The sequence below is a fragment of the Aythya ferina genome (assembly GCF_964211825.1).
Source record: "Aythya ferina genome assembly, chromosome: 3".
Lineage (NCBI taxonomy): Eukaryota > Metazoa > Chordata > Aves > Anseriformes > Anatidae > Aythya > Aythya ferina.
This window is the reverse complement of record NC_140298.1, coordinates 62,116,535-62,138,629: the sequence shown is the minus strand read 5'-3', so window position 1 is coordinate 62,138,629 and position 22,095 is coordinate 62,116,535. Positions and strand designations below refer to the sequence as shown.

Here is a 22,095-nt window from a genome sequence, read left to right as displayed (position 1 = left end):
CTGCATGCACTTTTGATTCTTTGCAACTCAGGAAAGCGTGGCTGATCAGGACAGGAAGCCCAGACAACCCAGAGAGCAACTTTCCTTTTCTCCTGAGCTGCTGAGGAAAGGGGATGGGTGACGGTGGCAGCGGGAGGGGGACGACTTTCTCTCTCCTGACCCGTGACCCTCTCCCCGTGCAGGGTTTAACTCTCCACATGCCTCCGACACACAGAGCATCTCTTCTCGAATGCATCTGCCCAGGCAGCACCAGACAGAAGGTAACAGATGCCCGCGTATTGCCAACAAAAGCTTGGCTGCCCTTTCACACCCAGACAGTGCAAAATGAAGCGACAGCGCGCTTACAGGCGCCGCACCACGTCCCTGCTGCCAGCGCCTAATGCCCAGGATTAAATCCCTCATTATCACCCCAAATCACTGCTGCTTGTGCCGAGCAGCAGCCCACGGTCTTTGCCGTGCCAGAGATGCCAGCTGCCCTCCTGCCCCCCGGCCACTTGGGAAGCACAGAGCACGGGGACACTCAGACCTTCTGCCAAGGAACTGAGGAAGGGGGAAAAAAAAAAAAAAAGGAAAAAAAAGAAAAAAAGGATTTTGTTTTAAGGTGTTTTAAAATAAGAAGCTGCCCTCGCTGTGCTTCTTTGTTGAGGATCAGATGCTTACCTGGGGCAGGTAGGGGAAGCAGAGCCTGTCCCCTGCGGGGACGCCAGCCAGGTGCGATGCCCACGGCGGTGCCATCCGACAGCACCATGGTCCCTGCTCAGCGGGGCGCGACGGAGGACGCCAGGGCTGACATGGCAGATCAGTATTGCAGACCCACAGCGATGAGGCAACGTCTCCGGAGAGCGGGCTCCAGCCGTGTGTCCCCGGATCTCAGCGGCTCGATGAGTCAGGCGGCGCTACGGACGCTCCAGGAAACGTGTGGCTGTGAGCTGCACAACACCCGGTGGTGGGGGTGTAAAGCTCCAGCATCCCTCATCTGTGAGGCAGGAGGAGAACACGCAACCTGCGTGCACCGGCTGCTGAGCAGCTGCACGGGGCACCAAAAGTGCAGGAGCAGTGCTCCCAAAGGCTGCGGGGAGGTCCAGCACGCAGCGAGCATCGCAGGCACGGGCAGGCTGGAGGACAGCCTCTCCTGGAGTCATGGGAAGGGTGAAAAGGTTCCCCTCGCAGGAAGGAGGGGAAAAAAGAAAGCTGAAAACCTCTGAAAGGCTTCAGGCAGAAGCTGATCGAGTTCATAAATTCCCCTGGGCTAAATGGAAGTCGCACTGAGTGACCCGTGTGCTGGCACTGTAAGGTCACCGAGTTCAGTCAGTACCCGAATAAAGGAACACTGGGGCAGCTAACAAAAAGCTTCTGGTTGTATCCATTAGCACTGTACCAAGGCACCGGATGAAATAATAATAATGATAAAAAAAAAAGACTCCCTTTTTCTGCAAGGGATGCCAAATTCGCTCTTGCAGTTGATCACCAGAAATTATGCTGAATATTTCAACCCAAACTCCCATCGCCTTGCAGCTTCATTTCATGCAACACAAATAACATTCATTCTAAATTATTTCAGAATAGCCCAGTGTAAGTTGCAGAGTCTGACCATTTTTTAATGGGATGATAATAGCTACTGCCTTATAATAATCAGAAGTCTTGGGAAGAAAGCTAAGAAAACTTCCTGCATCAAATACTGCCCTTGTCTTCCTTGCGCTGCTCAAGAATAAAGCGTGTTTCTCTGCTTATTAGTACATAACAGTGTGTTACAATCTATAAAATGCTCTTTTTCTTGTCCACCTTTTTTGTGAAGGAGCTTGCTGTATTTAACATGACATAAGCATCAATCCTGTACTCAGGATGACAGTGTTAGCAGGGTGGATTACTGCCTTAAAAGAATGAGCTTCCAGGAATCCAGCTCACTTTTTCACTTACTGCGAGATGCAGATAAAGCTTCTGTTTCTCTCTATTGACTTTCAGAGGTCTTTTCCAAGACCTGCGGCACTGCTTTCCTTTAAGTGATTTTCCTCCAACTCTCCCATGAATCCTGTCTAAACGGATCAGGAAAAACATACTTATTTCGCTAAAGGAAAGACTCTGCCTCCGACCCCTTCCTGCCTCAAAAGAAAGTTAAAAACAAGTCCAAGGCGTCATTACAAAAACTACAACAGCAGCAGCTACATCTGCAATACAGGAAAAAGCTACCAACTTAGGAAAAAAAAATACTTTTGATTCATCCTTTTCAAGTACCTCCTCCATCCTCAGCATGACTGAGTGAGGTCCCTCAGCTGCTGGGAAGCTCTGGGGCGATGCCTTGATACTGCCCAAAGCAGCCAGCAAAGCTGCACCCACTGTGCAGAGCAAGCCCGGAGATGCAGACGCACGGGGACCGGCGATGAGGGTCACGGAGGCAGTTGCAAGTCAGCGGCTGTACATCACCGAACTCCTTGTGTGAAGGCAATTGTTCTCCTTCCCCCTCATTATCTCGCTTCCATGCAGCCCCGACCTTCGTTATCCGCCACGCAGGTCGCATACTCCGCACTTTCTGCGGCTCCTAACGTGACAGAATTTCATTTTGCTTATCCCACTCAAGCTTCACAACTTTGTCGTTCTCCCCACCCTCTCTTTCAACACACGCACACGCCAAAAACATTCATTAAAGGCCAGACCAACTCCCAGCAAGCATCCCCCGGTATTTACATGACAAAACAATACCTATTGTTTGCTGCCACGCAGTGTCTGCCCGCAAACACACATGGCAGAGGCGCCCGGGTGCCATTTGCATAAAAGCACTGAGGAGGTCTTTCCAGCTCACTGCTGCTTAACAGAAGTGCTGGGGCTGACCCTTGGGAACGGCGCAGGCCACAGCTGTGCCCGTGGGAGAGTGGGGTTTTATATTATGCTCATGCACAGTGGGACTTCTGGATGGGAGAACGGTTCCTCGCCACCTCCTGCAGCAGGGGAGCCACCTGGCAATCAATTAAAATGCCACACAAATCCCACCAAAGCCCACCGCAAACCAGAGAGATGGTTTTAGAGGCATCACGGCCCAAATCAGCTGCAGCAGAGGCAGCACGGGTCATTCAGTTTGGGGCCACCGCTGCCCTCAGGCTGGCGTGGCACTGCAGAGGTCTTCTCCTCCTCCGTGGGTTTGCTCTGGACGCTCCTCCTGGCACCATGAGTGACCCTGCACTCCCTCAGCCAGCATGTAAAGGAAACCCAGGTAAATTTTGCACAAAGACACGCTGGAAAATTTCAAGAAAAAAAGTGATTGCTACGTTTACAGGCTTTTCCAGGCCAGAAGGCACCATTATGTTAATTTAATGTGTGGGTAGAAGGGCTGTGTGTCTCCACTGTAGCTCACGGAGCAGTGTTTGCACCTGTTGTGGTGCACTCTGACCATGGAGAGAAGATGACTTGTCCAGCCGCATCCCACCACGGGGTACTGGGACAGCACGAGGAAGTTCAGGGAGCTGGCACACCCCGGAAAATGGGCGAGAGAAAAGGAACGCCAGCGGGGAAGTGCAAGCGGAGGTCACGCACTGCTGCACGGGGCAGGGCACAGCTCGGCAAGTCAGCACAGCTCTTGCTGCAGCTCCCGCTGCCAAAGCCACGAGCTGATTCTCCAGCACCTCTGCCAAGAAGCTGTCTGCAACACCTGAGGAAAAGCGCTGTGGATGGGTTAAAACCAGCTGCACACAACTCCAGGGAAGCTCTGCTTCGGGGTAGACAGCAGGCCTGCCTAACGTGCCAGAAGGGCTCTTTTCTCTAGCCTAAGAAGGGTTCGAAAGAGGCCTGGAAACAGTCACCAAATACTGGGAAGTGAATTAAAGCCACCTCTGATGAGATCCTGACAGGAGAGTGTCTTTAGTGACTGTAAAACCTACTGAAAAAGCGTGGGTTTTCGGGACTTTATCCTACCTTTTCAAACTTGTATGTTTGAGTCAAAGGTAGCAAATAGTCTCTCGTTTTGTGAATGAAGCTGGTGTGCTGTGCACTCATCATGGTGCTCAGTATTTTGGGTTACACTGCAGCACCAGAAGGGGACGAAGCTTTCCCCTTTGGCCCACAAGCTCATTCCCATGCCAGGTTTGCAGCTGCTGAGAGCCAGCTAGCCAGAACTGCTGCTTCATCACTGTGCAGGATGCTCGATGACGCCAACGGAAGGGTTCCGGTTCTGATTCCAGTGCAAAGACGTTCATAGATGACAGATAATTGCAATGTACATTAAATGAAACATTTGTCAGCAGACTCACGAGATAGATTGGACTGCCATATAATTTTTTATATGTGGAAATACACAATGGCACAGAAACAAGGGCAATAACGATGCACGGAAGATCACTGCTCATGGATGGGAGTCCCTAGTCCTCTCTCATTTTTCATTTCCTTCACTACTTTTTATTCTAGATTAAAACACAGCAAAGTTATTTCGTCCTTTCCTTCTAGATCACTTTTTCCAGCCCTCTGCTATGTTTGCTCTGAGGCTTTTTACTGAAATCCACACACAGGATTTGCAGAGGACTCTCTGGTTAATAACTCCCCTGGTGTTTTCCACAGCACCGTTTCCGCATCCCAGATTCCCAAAGCCAGGCTTGTCTCTTCTTGCAGCTGCATCACACAGATCAAATTCACTTCCCAGTCCACTCCAAACTCCCCGAGCTTCTTCTGCAGCCAAATCAGTCATTCCCTACCTTGTAGGAAGCAGAGATCACTTTTTACAGCCACACGAGCACCCAACCCTGCAGAAGTTCACCCCCTTGATACGGGAAGAAGTGAGGCCAAATCCCTGCAGATGTTCCTGCTCCTGAAGTACCTGCTCCACCCTCCCGCACAGCTGAAGGCTAACTTCTCTTCCACCACCCAACCTGTGAACGAACAGGTAAACACTGCTTCTATTTTTCAGAAAGAGGAGGCACCGAGAAAAACAAGTTTAATTAACTGTGAGGAGCTTGATGGCCCGATGTCAAGGCCCATTTCTGGGTAGTTGCGCAAGCAGGAGGGACAGGAGCAGTAATAACTTGCAAAGCCAAAACCCACAACAGATTATCTACTTGGAACACACACACCCTTTTTTATTTTTTGTATGTGTGTGCAAAAAACAAGACTGGTTGATAAAAAACAGGGTTTTAGAAAATAATGCAATTTGGAAAGGGTTACTTGCATCACAGCAGATTTTTTTGCTGCCTTCCTGTATGCTGCTATTAACTCTAAGATCTCTTAACGCTAATGGCATCGATGATCTTGTTTTGGTTTGCAAAGGTGGTGGGAGGCAGCGGTGCAGGGGTTGTCCTGCTGGAAAACCTCTGGCAAGGCCAGAAGTTGCACTGGCAGTCACAGGTTAGAGACGGAGGCTTTACTGGGAGAAAGACTCCTTCGACACTGAGAGTTTACCTTGAAGGTGCCATCCTCTCTCAAGTTAACGTCTGAAGGAAGCTCTGTAACTTACCACGGGGAAATCTTCCTCTGCTGGGGATGTACTTCACATTTTCAGACACCAACAAATGTGTTTGTGTTGTGGGTGAACAGAGAATATTTTATTCATGCAGACATCATCCTATCTCCACACACAGTACCCCTGATTTTAACGTTCATGTCAGCAAACTGAGTACTAAATATCCTCAGGGTTTGACCCTTTCATGTATAACATCCATCAAGGGCAGTATATACAGAACAAATGGTGAAGGATAGGCCAGTGTTATTTGCTTCATAAATCTCTTCACGAATTGTGAAAAATCAATCACTACGGGCTAAAAATATTTTCCTCCAAGAGGGTCATAAATCAATTCAGAAGTTTTCAGCAGATGTCTTGATTTCTCTTCCAGCTGCTACACCTGAAGGGGCTGCCGTGGAGAAGGTTAATGTTGCTGCTTTGAATGTTGGGTACTCTCTTGAACAGGTCCAGAAAATTGCATCATTGTCAGTATCTTTTAAACAAACCACAGCTACCACGCTATGAACCACCTCCAGAACGTCCACGTTAGCCTCAGCTAATCCTGCTTTGTAAAATCTGGTAACCAAAATCCCAAAATCCCAGTAGCACACACAGTAGGGGAAGGTCAGTATTACAAAGCTGAAGCCTCACCACCAAGAGGAAACACATTCTGCAACAACAGCTGAACTGCACTACTAATTTTTCGTATAAAACACCGATGCCAATGAGTACTGCATCATTCCTGTTGCAATCAATGTAATAGATCTTACAGACCTGCTCTGCTTCGCTGATAATTAGTGTAAGTAGGGCCATTACAAATTTTATGACTCAGGTGCCCTGACTGCTTATATGATCTATCAAAGGCAGTTTTAACTGCCTTCACAGCCTAACCCGATGTGGTAACGCAGAAATGTCACCAGGATAATACTGTTTCCTAATCACCTCGCCACGTTTTCACTGTTTTCTGGGGATTTGCTCTTGAGCAGATGTTTAGTACTAATTTACCCATAGCCACTTGAAGCCATCGAAGCAAATCACATGCTTAAAATTGTACACATGCTTATTGTGTTAAGGCTTACACCACAAGAAAAAGAAATTATTTCTTCATACGAGGAGGAAAATATATAAAATAGCAGGGCACACACCACACACAGAATAGTTTGCACAGCAAACAGACTAATTCATTAAGCTTGCACTTCAAATGGTTTCTCTTGGAACGAGATCAGGGAAGTTCGAGATTTTCACCAGAGAGGCTCAAACAGCAGGACAGCATCTCCAGTGCGAGCACACTCCTGCAGTACATCACCCTGGAGCACACTCAAGGTTTTTTCTCAACATTATTGGCATTCTTCTCTGCGGTTTCCTTGCTACCTTCTTTGTTGTCTTCTGCTTCTTTTCATACATACAGAGCTCCAAAATCAACATCCAGACCATGCCCACCACCCACCTAGGCAGTCTGGGTCACTCTCACACTTTCCTTCTTCCATCACCTCTTCTAAAAAAGAAGGTTTCTCCAAATAGATGTAAGAAACAATCAGGTCCGCTCCAGCTTCAGTGAAATTTGAAAAATTTTCACAAAAAGATTAAAAGCCAGAAACGTTCCGACTCCTCTGTCATCCATCCAAAAAACAGAGCCACATTTTTGTAAATTCTTATTTTATAGGTCGTATGGCATGGACTATACTTTTAAGACAGAAACTCACGTGCCAGTTTTGCCATAGAGCTAAAATTTGTGTTTCAAAAATTCAGAAAGTTCAAAACTTATCACTTCCATTATATTAAATAATCTTCCTCCAGAGACAGCCATAGATGACTGCAGCTGAATCTCAGATTCATGACAACAGAAGAAAATAAAAAGACTGAGGAGCTTTTTATCACCACCTCTGTCTGTTCTGATCACAGACAATTGAATACAAATTTTCAAGCCTCCCCAAAACTCAGAGGCACTCTAGACAGCACTACAACACCAAACTTAGAGAAAAGGGTTCACTGGGCAGACACCTACCACTGACTTTTCCAACTTCAGGCCAACAAGAGCCATAATTCATGCCATCCTAAAGTATGTTTCAACTGTCAGATGAATCACATTCTAAAATTACTTACCTCATTAAACATCATCTTGGATACAGCACTATAAACATCTCAAGCTAGATTAGATGAGCCCTCCCCACAATATCTGTGAGAAGCACTCAGCTTTCTGCAATTTGCTAGAGGACTGCACCTGCCCGACTGCACCATGACACCTCCTGTCAACAGTAAATCACTGTGATTTATTTAGAATTAAAGCACTCATATTGGAATAAAACGTAAAAAACAACTGATGCAGAAAGTCTCAGCAAATCTCTGTAATGACTTGTCTTCTGCATGGGCGTTAGCAGTCACACCACACTCTCAATATTTCATTTGCTGAACCCTAAGACACTTTCAGTCTTTCTGCCATTGGAAATTTTGGTTGTTTGCCTGTGTCCTGGAGAAGGCAGCTCAGTGTCTTCTAGCAGCACAGCTTCCCTACTGGAGCGGTGAACATGGCCCACTGAACATGACATCTCCTTTCCTGATACAGCTGCCCAGTTATTGTCCCATGGAGCCTTCCTATCAGCCCCAGAGCTGCTCCCTCCCAGCCGATCTTTTCCCTGACAAACCACTTTTTCTTAGGTGCCAGCCTCTTGCTTAGGGAAATCCCATTTTGGTACAACACTGGCCACTTTATTTCACTAACGTTGAGCCTCAGATACACAGTAGCAGGGATGTAAACAGACAGCAGAGGGGGCAGCAAGGACTGCATGCTTCAAAGAACAGAGCAATGTGATGTAAAAACAGTAACTTGGCTCCTCAAGTAAAACTCAGAGCTCTTCTCATTCTGTTATTTACCCAGGAATTTGAGTGCATTTCAAAGTATATTTCTGCATTTTAGCCAAAAAAAAAAAAAAAAAAAAGGAAAAAAGGCTTTTTTACTCACTCTTGGGGATCTGTCATTCAGTTTTTTCTGATGAACATTTTACAGCTGTGCCTTTCAGGGCAGCCTCTGGCTGGGGATGAGAGAGATGCCAACTTCAGTCTTTTCCTGCGCTGACAGCAACAGCAAGCCTCTGCACCACGGTATGGCACTCTGCTTCTGCATGAGGAGAAACACATAATAAATGGAGCATCAAAGCAGAAAACTTAAAGAAACTTAACCCCAGTGCTTTCTGCAACATACGGCTGCCTGAATACAGCTGGGCAAAAGCAGTCATTTCCTCCCAAAGCTTTCACAGGCACTTCCCACTACAAACAAGCCAAGTTCAAACCACGACATGCCAGGTTGGTTCCCACTGACTGATCTTTGAAAAGGCCAAGCAGTGAGAGCTGCGTGGTTACGCAAGCAAGGAAAATGAGACAGACACCTTCGTAACTTCCCAGAAAGCGCGTGACACATGAAATCGGGAAAAGGACTCGCTCTGCTTTCCTTCCTCTTGTCCATTCTCCATGACATGGTGCGGTCACCCCAGTTCAGATATCCCCTTTCAGCCAGGGCACCTAGATGGACGTGACTGAGCAGACTTTTTGGCGGCTAGAGGAACTCATCAGGGGCATCCGCTGAGGTTTCCATTTTCAGCCTGTGATCCTTCCCTTGTTCTCTTTACATAAATACTTTTACTAGCTCCCCTTTCTTGCTGCTTCTTCTGATTTCTTTGTTGCTATACCTGTCATTACATCCTTTCTCAAGTCTAACCTCCAGAGAGACTACCTTTTTAGCAGTATTTGTGAGCTGCTGGGAAAAAGAACAGATGAGAAAACTTCCAGGCCTAGACTGCCAAAGCAAACAGGTCTCGACTATGCCTAGGTTTATGTGCCAAGGGCTTGGTAGTGGGGGGCTGCAGGGGTGGCCTCGGTGAGCAGAGCCCAGCAGCTGCCCCATGTCAGAGTAGAGCCAGCTCCAGATGGCTCCAAAAAGGACCTGCTGCTGCCCAGGGAGCAACACCGGGTGGGCCTCTGGGAAAGCAGAAGGGAAAATATTGCTGTGTGGCAGCAGTTGGGAGAGGGGAGTAAGAAAATGTGAGAGAAGCAGCCCTGCAGCTCCCAAGGTCGGTGCAGCAGGAGGGCAGGAGATGCTCCAGGCAGGCAGCAGCAGTTCCCCTGCGGCCTGTGGAGAGGCCCCTGGTGGAGCAGGCTGTCCCCCTGCAGCCCATGGGTCCCACATGGAGCAGATCTCCATGCTGCAGCCCCCCCATGGGTGGAGGACCCCCGGTGGAGCAGGTGGATGTGGCCTGGAGGAGGCTGCGGCCCATGGAGAGGCCCCGCAGGAGCAGGCCCCGGGCCGGAGCTGCAGCCCCTGGAGAGGAGCCCACGCAGGAGCAGGGGATCTGGGGGGAGCTGCCGCCCACCCGTGGGGGACCCGCTTTCCCAAGAGCGAAAAATTGCATACATTCAGTCACAACCTAAATTTGTGCTTCATAAAAATTTTGTAAGAAGGAAAACAATCGATTACCATTTGCAAGACGTTGAGGCAGCCGAACTAAACCTAAGTAAACCACATCTTTATGCAGATACACTGAATACGAGGAATTATGTTATAGCACTGATCTCGCTAAGACTGAGAAGCATCGCCCGCTATTCCAAGTTATTGCAGCCTTATGCACAGAATGCTTTATTTATTATTATTATTTTTGCTATAGGGCTGTAATACTGGAGCTGAAACAAGGTGAGAAGGAACTGCTACTCTGAAATTCAAGGAGCAAGAGCTTCTTGCTGTCTCAGACACTACACCCTCGTCATAAGCTGGGGTAAGAAACAGTTACCCTGGAGTACGTGCAGCTCTCTCAGGAATACTGCTTATTTATCAGGCTAATTACAGGAGTGCATGCACTCGTGACATCTTCATTTTGAGAATCCACACATGCCCTGACAAGCATAAAGAGGGCTGCTCCCCTGACTCTTCTCACCACTTTGCTTTCTATACAGAAAGCTGAAGCTGGGCACTGAAATAGCAAGGATCGGTGATACATGTAACACATTTTTTGGGGGGAAAAAAGCCTCAAAAACCACCAAAAACACTAAATTACTTATCTGAGGGCTTGTTTTTCCTCACCCACTTGCTCTTGGCAACTCTGAAAGAGTAATTGCTTTTCAATAGCTGGGGATTAAGAGTCTTAGTAACAACTGCAGGAGAACTTTGCTAAAGCTGGCATCAAATCTGGACATGATTAGAGCAGTGCAGCGCAGCACAGCTTACCGGTGTGCCCTTTTACAGCAGGGTGAAGGATTGGGAAGCACTCCATCAACAGGAGGGTGAAGAGCAGAGGTTGCCGCTGGATGATGCCTCACTGAGATCACCAGAAGCCCCAAGTCCCCCATTTGCAGCAGACGGAGCAAATAGCTGGTATGTGATGGGTGGAAAGAGGCAAGCAGCCCTGACATCCAACATGCTTACTTGGGAGTGGTCAGGATGTACATTTGATGGTAGATGATACCTGTCTGTGGGATGTTAAAATGACCAGCTGCTACTGAACAGGATGCTCGTCTTCTCAGACTGCAGAGAACAACCAGTCTTGGACTACAGGGCCACCACATATTGCCTAGCATCTGACACAGTTTAGGCTTTTCTATCGCTGACAGAAGTAATCAGCTGCATCCCTTCTTTGGGTAAGTGAGTCTGAGAAGCAAGACCCAAAAGACCTGGCTGCCCAAGGTTTGCTGCCCATCAGGGGATATGAAGGACCAAGTCAGTGTTCACATGTCAAGTACCAAACAACAGCTTGAAATAGGGACACCGAGTCCCTATTTCTGTTGTACTCAGCAAAGGCACCTGTCTGTAACCATCAGGGTGAGTCATATGCCAAGAAGAATAGAAACCTTTGGTAGTATATTTCTGTAAGTGACAGTAGTCCATGAGCTATCCATATAAACAGGGCAAACATTAGGGAAAGCACTATTAAAAGTTTCTATATCAAAGGCTGCTACCTTTTGTGACAAAAAAACGTTGTGAGGCAGACTGTCTAGTGCAGGCAGCTCATCTTGAGCACCCCTCTGTCACTGAAGACCCAGGAGGTTTCAGTGTCTGAGACCTCAGCTTTGTCCTTTCTACCAAATGTCTCTCACTTTATTGGAGGTGGAAGGTCAAGATTTTACTACCAGAAAAACACCATGTTAAGTGAAAATATTTTTCAAGAAAATGTTCTTGGATTTATTTGTTGCAGATATTAGAAAACAGTAAAAAGGAAGAATGAGAAAAATACATTTTTCCATGCTTGACCAATTCTTGCACTCTTCACTGCATATCTACTTCAGGCCACTACTGGGAGCTGGTCTTTTGGACTAGCCAGGTCTCACTGTTGTCACATACAGGTGAAAGAAAGGCTGCAAAAGAGTGTATGACCTCAACACTAGACATATGTTTCAGAAAACTCACCTGCATATTATGAAAAAAGTCACTGTCTGTGTAACATGTTTTTGTTGTTGTTTTGAAAGAGTGATGTATTTTCAAATAAACCTTTTTGTTAAGCAAAACTGATGCAGTGGTCATCCCCTCCCCTTAGAGTTAGAAAGGAGACCAAATAGCCTGCATGGGAGTTGGTGGTTTCACAGGCTGGAAATGAACCCTTGGGGCTCTGTACACTTCCACTGCTTTTTCAGCAGTGTTTGCAAATGATCGAAGTCACTTGGCCTGCTTGAATTTCCGAGAGCTGCAGACAGAACGCTGCTAAGGATAAATAATCTCTCTTGATCTCTGAAGCAGAAATCATTGCTGAAATGCCAGTTCTGTGACTTCAATTAGAAAATGCTGTTGTAAGACCTCACTGTCCCTCTTTCCTACTAATTAACATCTCTACATAATTCAGCTGCTTTGCCTCTCCTTTTCTTCCCCAATATATTCAGATCAGATGGGATTATGTAGAAAAACACGGTAATACAGAAAGATGTCAGAAAACAAACCATTAGTTATGTCTGTGTCTTGACCTTTTTCTACTGTTTTGCTGACTATGTTATAATTGCTTTTTCATTTGTCTATCACGAGAAACTGGCTGGAAAATGGGAAGTGGCAACAGTAATTTCTGTAAGAATAACTTTAAGTTATTGTAAAGTTCAAAGAGAAGCAGAATTAATTTATGGCAAGTATAACTATTCTCCACTTACAAATGCTATTTATGTTTTTGGAAGGCTTTTTGACTCTCTTTTTTTTTTTTTTTTTTTTTTTAACAGATGGAGAGAAAACTCATAGACAAAAAGAAAAGCGTCTGAATGGCATAGAGGTTTAAATATTTCTATTTTAAATAATATGAAAACACATTCAAATATCAGCAGGAGAAAAATATTACACTTGCCAGCCAGTTAAGAGAAGTTCAAAGCTTTTTTTTACCCCAGCAATCCAAATCAAGATGCAATAAACTACCTAAAAGCAAAGTATATTACAAGGTAGGATCTCAGCTGAAGAAGCATAGTGCCTACCTCTCAGACTACAGAGACTACAGAGCTGACCTTCACCTCAGGCCAGTTTCAGTAGTTGTGTAGGTACCAACAGTATTTTTGATCATCTTATTCATGTTTCTTTTTATTTTTCTAATTTTATTTTCATGAACTCACTATTTGCTTCTCTATCCAGAGTTATAATGAATTCACTGTTCTACAAGTTAATTTACTCTGTGTTCTTCAGTTTCATATGGTTTCTATTTTTATATTTGTTATGAAAACATGGTATAGATTCAAATTACTAATCAAACACTTGCACTTAAGGAAAAGCCACCTCCCTTCAGAGGAACCCTTGGAGTTCAGACATTCCCCAAAGCAGCAGTGAGGGCTGGAGAGGCAGGCATAAAGCAGGCTGCAGACAACCAGTTGCACCACCACTGCTTACTCAAGAGTCCTCATTCCAAAGCAAGAACGTTGAGATATGCAAGTCATTTTATTCCAGTCTCAAAAAATTTTCATTACAATTAAAAATGTTGAGATTTAAAGAACTAAATTAATAAACTGTGTCTGAACTACAGCTACAATATCAATAGCCATCCGTGTTCATGATTATGTACAGAAAGATGTAGCCTAAAGTTAGGCTCAAAGAAACGGATATTTGGGAGAGACCTCCAGAGTTCATCTCATCCCTTTTGAGAGCTGTTGCCATAGTTGCACCTACCACAACTTATCTGTTTGTTTACTTGCTTGTTTTCTGGTCTCACACTGCATCAAAGGCAAAAGTTTAAACTTTCTTGTTTGGAAACCATTCTTCGTTCCTCAAAATCCTTATGATTCTCATGGGATATTAATACTGCTACCCCTACATTTGTTGAAATTAAGCTTCTTGTCTTTGTCCCACTGCTCCCACTCCTTCCTTTTCTAAAAATCAAATGCTCTTTTTCTCTTGTTAAAAGGAAAAAATAGGGGAAAAAAAGCATTATTGCTTGAAGTAGAATAAAACCGCTATACATCTCTCCTTCCGTTTTCCATATCCCCCTCTTGAACAAAAACCTTTTCCCAGTGCCCTTCAAGATGCATTTTGGGCAATTGTAAGGAAATGCAGAAGTCCTCTTTGAATATCAAGAAACTTCACCATCAAAGTCAGGTTATGGTTGTTATGATTGACTGACTTTTCTTTTCTTTCCTTTTTAAGGTAGAGTGAAGACCCAGCAGCTCCTTAAAATATCCACTGTGAGTTTAGATGTCATGCTTTAAAGTCCTTGTTCATGTTTCTTCAGCTCTTATTTCTGCAAGCAAGGCAGAGTATGGACTCTGACCCTCTAGCAGTCACTTAAATAAGTACAAAAACTACTAGGTGCTGATAATCAGGCAATAGCAGAAGAACCACAGTCATGGAACCATGTTCGTGTCCCAAAGGCCCAATGCAAACATGAAGGTCACTTCATTGACGTTCAGGACAGTCCTAACCCAAGTAAAGCAGCAACACATGGGGTTGCTGGGCCCAAAGGTGCTTGCAGCAAGCCCCAAGCTCTTCAGCTTCTGCTTCGACACATCCAGTCTTGACACCAGAAAGCTCTTGGTGTGAGAGGCTGCACAGCGGGAAGACCCCAACACCACCATAGCTGAAGAGGGAAACTCGAGTCCTGGGCCGTCTCTGGGCAGCCGGGCTCTCCAGCAGGACCCTGCCCCGCTGTGTTTCCCCACAGCCTGTCCAGGAATGAACTCAGAAAGGGAGCTAAGAGCTGTGAGCTTCGCGACCAGTTTACAAGGTCTGACAGGGCAAAACACAAACATTTTATCCTGCATGTTCTCCCTGTTACCACAGACACGCTGCTGGATGCGCAGACCTGCACTGCCTGAGGGGTCAGGGCTGACCCTCAGCATGTCTGAGGAAAAGCGAGTTCGGCTGAACAAAACAGAACAAAGTTTGGTTTTGGTTTTTAATCCAAACACCACACGGATCCTAATTCAAGCTACAATATAACAAAAATTGTTCAAACAGTCTTTTTTTCTCCTCACAGCATAAACCTGGATTTTCTTTTACGGTGTGTTCCACCCAAACATTAACCACTGACAATACAAAATGGAGAAATGGCGAACCTAAACTGTAACCCAGTTCACAGACCGCATAAGAAGATTAATTTAACAAGACCCGTGTTCGGTTCCTTTTATCCTTGATGTAAAAGTTAAGTCATCACTCATTAGTCACACTTTTAAGGAACTCTTGCAACTAACACAAACGCTGGCTGTTATGCTCCCATTCATACAAAGCTTCAAGATGGAAATCATGTCTTGGTTCCTTCACCAAACTGTACAAATGTGTGGATTAACTTACTGCCGTTGCAATAAGTGATGGAAACAAAATATGGGCTGTTTTCACAAATCATTTGTTGTTATTTATTTAATCCAGCTGCTTTATAGTATAGCCCATGTCTCTAGGGCTACATATGTTAGCTTAAAACGAACTGATGCTAGTACTTAGCAAGTTGAAAATATAAATCAAACCATTCAAGTCACAGAATTAAACTCTGGTATCTGATTTTTGGTGCCCAGTTTCAAAAATTGTAATTTCTATGCTGTGCAGGTCTGCTCATATGCTTTGCTGGACGGCTGCTCCTCTCCAAACTGCAGTACTGTATAGCAACAGCAAAAGGAAGAGCAGAGAACTCCTTAGTTTGTTCACGAGCGGAGAAGACAACCTATTGATAGATAGTTCATCCTACTGGCCAAATACTGACAGCCTGAGGTACTCAATATGTGTGTTTGTTTTTTTTTTTCCTTCAGTTTTCATAGAAGAAGCCTGCTGCCAGGCCCCTGCAAGTACCTGTGCATTTGGGAAGGACAGCAACAAAGAAAAGGGCAAAGGCCACTTAGAGAAGCTAGATGCATTCATATCCTTGGGGTTGGATGGGAATCACCTATGGGTCCTGAAAGAATTGGTTGATCACTTCTCTATTATCCGAGAAAATCGTGGTGATATGGAAGTCCCTTATAATTGGAAAAAGTCTAATGTCACACAACTTCAGATGGGACAGATGGGAAGAAGACCCAGGAAAGTACAGGCCAGTTAGGTCCCTGCAGTCCCTTGGGAGATCAAGGAGCACACCAGGAACATCAGGAACTCAGCTAGCATGATTTCACTTCAGTATCTTACTTATTATCTATAATTCCTGGAAACTCCATGTTGTCCTCTGACTAACAGAGGTAACTTTACATCTATACAAATATTCACCTGGTGATTAGTATCTAAAACGCAAACTGCAATTTATGAAAATGCCACAACATGCTGATAGCTTCCACATTATTTGTTACAGTACTTACAATATGAAACGGTCCGGAGAGCACAACAGGTCTCAATGAGTCTATTTTAGACTTGCTCAATTTAAAGTAAAATAAAATAATAATTTAAAAAATGGAATGCAAAGGGCAAAATTTTCTCCTTTATTCTACCACTATGACCTATGTTTTTTCAGTGCCTTTACTGAGAACAACGTTTGGCCTCACCGTGGCATCTCCACTGACAAATATGCTACGGATGCACACACCAGGACAGTTTTTAGAGTACCCCGTTGTAGCTGGGAGCTCCATTCATTCCTGTCAGCAAAGTATGACTTTAATGCCAGAAAGACGCCAGCTCTCCAGGATGAAAAGGATGGTACCTTCCCAATGTTTTCAGCGCACCGCTGCACATTAAAATAAGCTCAATTCTATTTTTAGAAGAAATATCTATATCTTTTCAGCTCTCCAGTGGTAACTGCTGAACAAAAGTATTGGGAAGAGGCACATTGATTAAAAGGGGATAACCAATGACACTAATAAGGTGCAAGCTCTTAACTGTATTAAATGAGCCCTCAGCGTTGTCAGCTCTGAATGGAGCTTACACAGGTACATAGAAAATTAAAACAAGTAATTGGCAATTAGTATCTTAATGTTCTCTGTGGGACAGTTTAACAAATGTAGAATAAAAGTTAATCTGCAGATCACCTTTGAGCCTGACTCCTACATGGACAGTTTTCTTCCTTTTTTTTCCCCTTAAGCAGTTCACCGGTTTTCTCAGAGAAGTTCTGGACTTAAGTCACTGCCACAAATTCAGATACGCAGACACATGACCTTTACTTATAGATAAATCTAACAGAGAAATATTGCCACCGGTCTTGCTGAGGCCTGTTAACGCGCTTCCCAAGGATGAGCAAAGCGTTAGCAACTCATTAGTAACCGGTATGCTCCTTGCTCAGTAAATCACTTCTTAATGCTGATCGTCTTGGCACCTCTCTCTGCCTCTAACCTCGGGCTGCAGGAAGGTTATTGTGGAGGTGAGGCTGGAGCAGGCCAGCAGCACCAGGCAGCCCCAGATTCGCTTCAACACATACATGATGCTGAGACACTGCAATGGAAATGAAAAGGCACAAATGCTCAGGTATCTTTGCCTGCTGTCTTTCCTGTTTTTAAAAAAATTATTGCTCATATTCCACAGAGAAGAAATCAGATTCAGCCTCCCTCTTCCACACTTAGGAATTTCAATTGGGAACGCATGAGCTGAATTGCTCTTTATTCACGCTTCATTTTCCACTGCGATGGAGTTTTGGGACAATGATGGTAAGACTAATTTTCTTACTGTGAAGTAATTCTTTTACATTTGAATAAATATAGTTTGATCTTTATAAGTGAGGCAGTCTTCATCGTTAAATTTATAAGACACATGAAGAGGCAACCATAGCATATCCTGTTTGTCTCTCAGGCTACAAACTGAGGTGTTAACACTTAGAATAAAAGCAAAGATTAAAAATTAATTAAAAACATGAAAAAATTAACAGAAAAGGATCTCACTTGCCATTTTTAAGTGACACTACTGTCTCTCTGGGATGTTCTTTTTCTTCCTTCTGTTCTGCTTTTATCTTTTCATGCCTCCAAAGCCCATATCCTGCCAGTGAGTGTACTTAGCCTGCCTGCTAATGCAACACTTCTTCCCTCCTTTGTGCTAGAGTGCCTAAGCTCCTCACAGTCCATTCACTGGGTTGATGCAGACCAGCACCTTTTATGGAGCCTCAGTTCAACTGAGTGGCTCATACAAACCATTTCCCTCTTTTATCACTTCATCTGCACATGCCTAAATGCTTCTCAAATGTACAATTAGTTTATAATGCACCTACAAGTGGTCACTGCAAACTGCTGGAGTAAACGCATTTACTTTGGATCCATCAGTGGAAACCTGGTGGAAAACTGCGTGCTGCCAGAAGGCAAAACACCAGTTCCCCACCTATTGCCCACAAAAGGCAGTTAGAAAACCAACTAAAGATGGATAAAAATGGCAGGAAAAAGTCATAAAGAGTATAAATTTAAAAAAATATATATTTTAGCTCAGGTTCAGTCTTAGCTGTGTGCTGAAACACCTGTTTCTAGTACAATCAGAGTAATCCCTTCTGTGTTTCATATGTATGATCAAAATGTGTATTTTCCTGCAAAAATTAGTCTGAATCAGGCTGTCAATCAGTTCTGGAAAATCACAACTGGTCTGATTCAGCCTCATCTGCTGCCTTCACCACAGCATACCCAGAATCTTCCCCTAAAATATTTTACTTTATTTATTTATTTATTCATTTTTAACTGTTTCACTGCTTTCCCCCTTGTTTTCTGTTCTGACACCATCTCCCAACCAACAGCAACTGAGCAGAACTTATGGTGTGTCTGAGAACAAATACAGATAGCTCCCCTGTGAAATGAAGCCAACAGACATAAAAGCTTATTTATGTTAGGGACAGAATTGCCACGTGATGCTTGATTGTCATCTGTAGAGCAGGTTTACTGACCACTGAAGACAATATTTTATAAATAAATTGCCAAAATCAGCAACAGCAAACTTCAAGAAGAAGAAGAAGAACAAAAAACGTTTAGTTATTGCTGCTCCTCCAGCCCAGCACACAGCTGTTGAGGTGGGTATCACTGCCACGACAGCTCAACCTCTCTTAAAACCACCACTGAGATGGGGTTTCATGGCATTATGCCACTGTCCAGACCCTCCGCAGTGACCACACAAACACAGAAGAGGATGGAAATCGAGCTCCGAGCACCAGATGGAAGAAGAACAGTCACGAGGGGTATTCCAGAGCAGCAGGAGGGTAAAATCCTAACATTACTGGCATCAGTGAAGCATGTCACAGTAACAGATGTGCAGAGTTTGATAAATAAGTTACAGATGCAGATTTGACAGTACAGAAACATACCAAAGAGATGCATGCAGAAGAATTTGGCAAGGTTTAGGTACGGTGTGGTCACAATTACGTGAAGGATCCCTGAACTAAAGATTTTCTTGTTGCAAATCTGAGTGGTAAGAAAGGATGATGGTGTTGAAATAATCAAAAATAAGGAATTGCTGATTATGGTTTGGAAAAGGGACAAGTCAGAGTTAATGGAATAGAAAAATACCAGCTGACATCTCCATGTCCCCTGGGAAGCAAGAGAGAGATTTCTGGCCCACGCAGAAGGGACCAGAAGTTGGCTGCAACATGGACAAGGCTTCAGAAAGAAGTTGAGTTACAGTTTATCTCAAGGTAATCTTGTCCCAAAGGTGCAGAAAACACAAACAAACAACCAAGGGCACAGCCACACAGAACAAATACCAAAAAGCTGGCTGGGGGAGGATTCTGCAAGCAAGTTGCTGTGGTGGCAGAAACGCTCCAAGAGGACAGGAGCACAAAAACATGGGCAGGATTTCAAAAACAACCCCAGGGAATACACTGAAGACAGCTGACAGTAAGAACATGTTATAAACCTCGATGAGGAAGAGGTCAGTAGAGACACTGCCCAGAATAGTGTGCAAAGCTGGCATGGAAAAGGCACAGGGCACATTAGGGAGAGGTATGCACCAAGAGCTCTTGACAGTAAGTTTAGCAATGAAAAGAGAGTTGTAGAAGGTACCTAGAGGTGCAAATGTGATGTCCTGGCCTTCTTCTTCCAGCTGGAAGGGAATCAAATGAGTTAATGATGCTAGTAAAACAGAAAGAGCAAGAGAGGTGAGGCTGGACAGTAAGAGAAGAGATGTAAAAGCAACAGAAAGAAATGACGGGTGGCTCATGACCAGCAGGGCAAGTGGAAGAGAAAGCAAAGATGAAAAACTTTTGCCTGTGCTGGAGACCACAAGAGCTGTAAGGAGGGAATCGAGTACAAGCAATGAAAAAACACCTTGTGCCAATTTTCTTTTCAGAGCAATTGCTGAGTTCCTAGACAGAAAGAGAACTGGGAGAGGAGAGGGAATCCCCCGGGGACAAGCCCAAGCTGGCAAAAAGCTACCTGGGGCCGTGGATGCTGACTGGCATTAAGCTGAAGGGCTGGCAGCACTACCCATCGACCAGAACCACGGGAAACCAGCCAGGCAGCACGAAGCCAGCCTAGCAGCACCTCGCAGGGATGTCAGAGCAGAGTCGTGTCTTAGGAGACAGAAGGCACATTAGAAAAAATAATCACATATCCTTAAACATCCTTAAAATACCAGAATGATGCTTGGAATAAGGTAAAGAAGCAAGCATAGCCCCAAAGAGCCAATGGTATAGATTATATAATGTTGATGTGTGCATTGCCTTGCTCACAAGCTGTTTGGGATTTCCAGTTTGTAAGTTACACCCTTCATGACTTGTTAAGGCCTCCTGGGAGACCCGAACATTTCACTTGACAAAGGTTTATCCAACAAAACGAGAGCTAAAAGGTGCAAGAATCATTTGGCAGAGTGCCATTATTAGGCTAACCATTCAGAAGCTTCCAATTTTTTCCCATTTTTGCCACTTTATACAAAAGCCTAGGGTACATATAAGAATTAGTAAGAGAAATATCATACCTCAGTGATTGCTGAGAGATTTCCAGATATGAAAATTGCATGGAGTAAGTTTAGTTCAGAGAAAAAATACCTAGCATGGTTACCATGTTCTTGCCTTGGAAAGAAAGAAAAAAATCCTGCTTTATAGAGTGACCAAATTTCTCATTTGCTTCAAAGTTCTGCTAATAATTGCTTTGTTTTTTCTTCCTTTGAAAGCTAGACAAGACAATAATCCAGCAGAGAAAACAAAAGATACAGTGAAATGCTTCCTGAAAGTCTGATGTGCAATCGTTGCAGTCTACTCATCTTTGCATTTGGCTTCTGAAAACAATCCAGGCCACACTTAAGTAAATACATAAATATGTAACAAATTACTACATCCTTATAAGCTGTCAGGTTTGCCTAGTGCATATGGTTTGAGAAACACGTGGGTGTTTCCTACATTGAAAAATGCATGCCAGTCCTTTCAGGGAGAGGTATTTCTGATTGTCTTGAGCAAGGAAAATGAGATTACATCCTGCTGGCTTTTGTCTTAGGCTTGCAAGTCTTCTTATAGAAGTTTAATAACACTCTTTTTCTTTTTGCATTTTACTTTTTAGTAGTAAAACAGGGAAACTCTTTAAGTCTGACAACATTTGTAGATTTCCACGGAATTCTTGTGTACTGCAATACTTGAAACGCTGTTTTCTGAAGCAGAACCTTACTCTTGATTTACTTTTTAAAAATACAATAATAGGAATAATTTCCTGCCTGTGTGGCTGCACCGGGAGCCATGCGGGGGGCCCTGTGCTCACAGCATCCCTCCCGCCGAGGGGCAGCAGCCCGTGCCGGTGCAGACCAGCACCAGCTCTGGCCCATTTAGCAGCAGATGGGGAAAGCCAGCTGCTCCTTCACCTGGGGAAAGGAGAGACTCCTCACAAATAGCAGGGACTTGTCTTGTCGATCCAGACTGGTTCACATCCTTGACTTCATCAGAGGTGCTGTAATTCCTGCCCAGGGCACACCGCTGCGGTCACGCCGTGCCTCCAGGGCTTTCAGAGCAAGCAAGGTGGCTGGTGCTGACTGCAGTCCAAACTGACGGAGCAAAAAGGAGTTTTCGGGCTACAAGTAACTTTCCACTGCAACGTTAAAAGCAGTCCTAGCTGCACGCTGATGTACCGATACCGCAGAGGAAAAAGCCTATCTGTTTCTGCTTCCACAGGAGCTCCGAATGACTCAAAAGTGATTAGTAATATTTTTGAGCTCACTGATTGCATAATTCAATTTCTGAATGCATTTCTGGGAATGTGTTATGAAGTCTCTCCTATTCATTTTTCCTGAAAGCAGACTTTTATGAAGAAACTGTCAGTGAATGAATTACGGACCTTTCAACATCAGAGCATCTTCATCTAAAAAACCTTCACGTTTTTGATGTATGCACTAATCAGTTAAAAACCAACAACTCCACAACTGTGATATATGCAAGGGAGCAAATTCTAATCGC

General features: G+C 44.5%; 1 protein-coding gene across 6 annotated transcripts in view; it reads right to left on the bottom strand.

Annotated features, from left to right (window-relative positions):
- ANKRD6 (ankyrin repeat domain 6) overlaps positions 1–22,095 on the bottom strand; it is a 100,394-nt gene that overhangs the window by 33,680 nt on the left and 44,619 nt on the right. For all 6 annotated transcript variants that reach the window (XM_084514354.1, XM_084514356.1, XM_084514357.1 and 3 more), the window contains exon 2: positions 8,376–8,531. The gene's annotated coding sequence lies outside the window, so the exon portion shown is untranslated. The remainder of the gene's footprint in view (positions 1–8,375; positions 8,532–22,095) is intronic.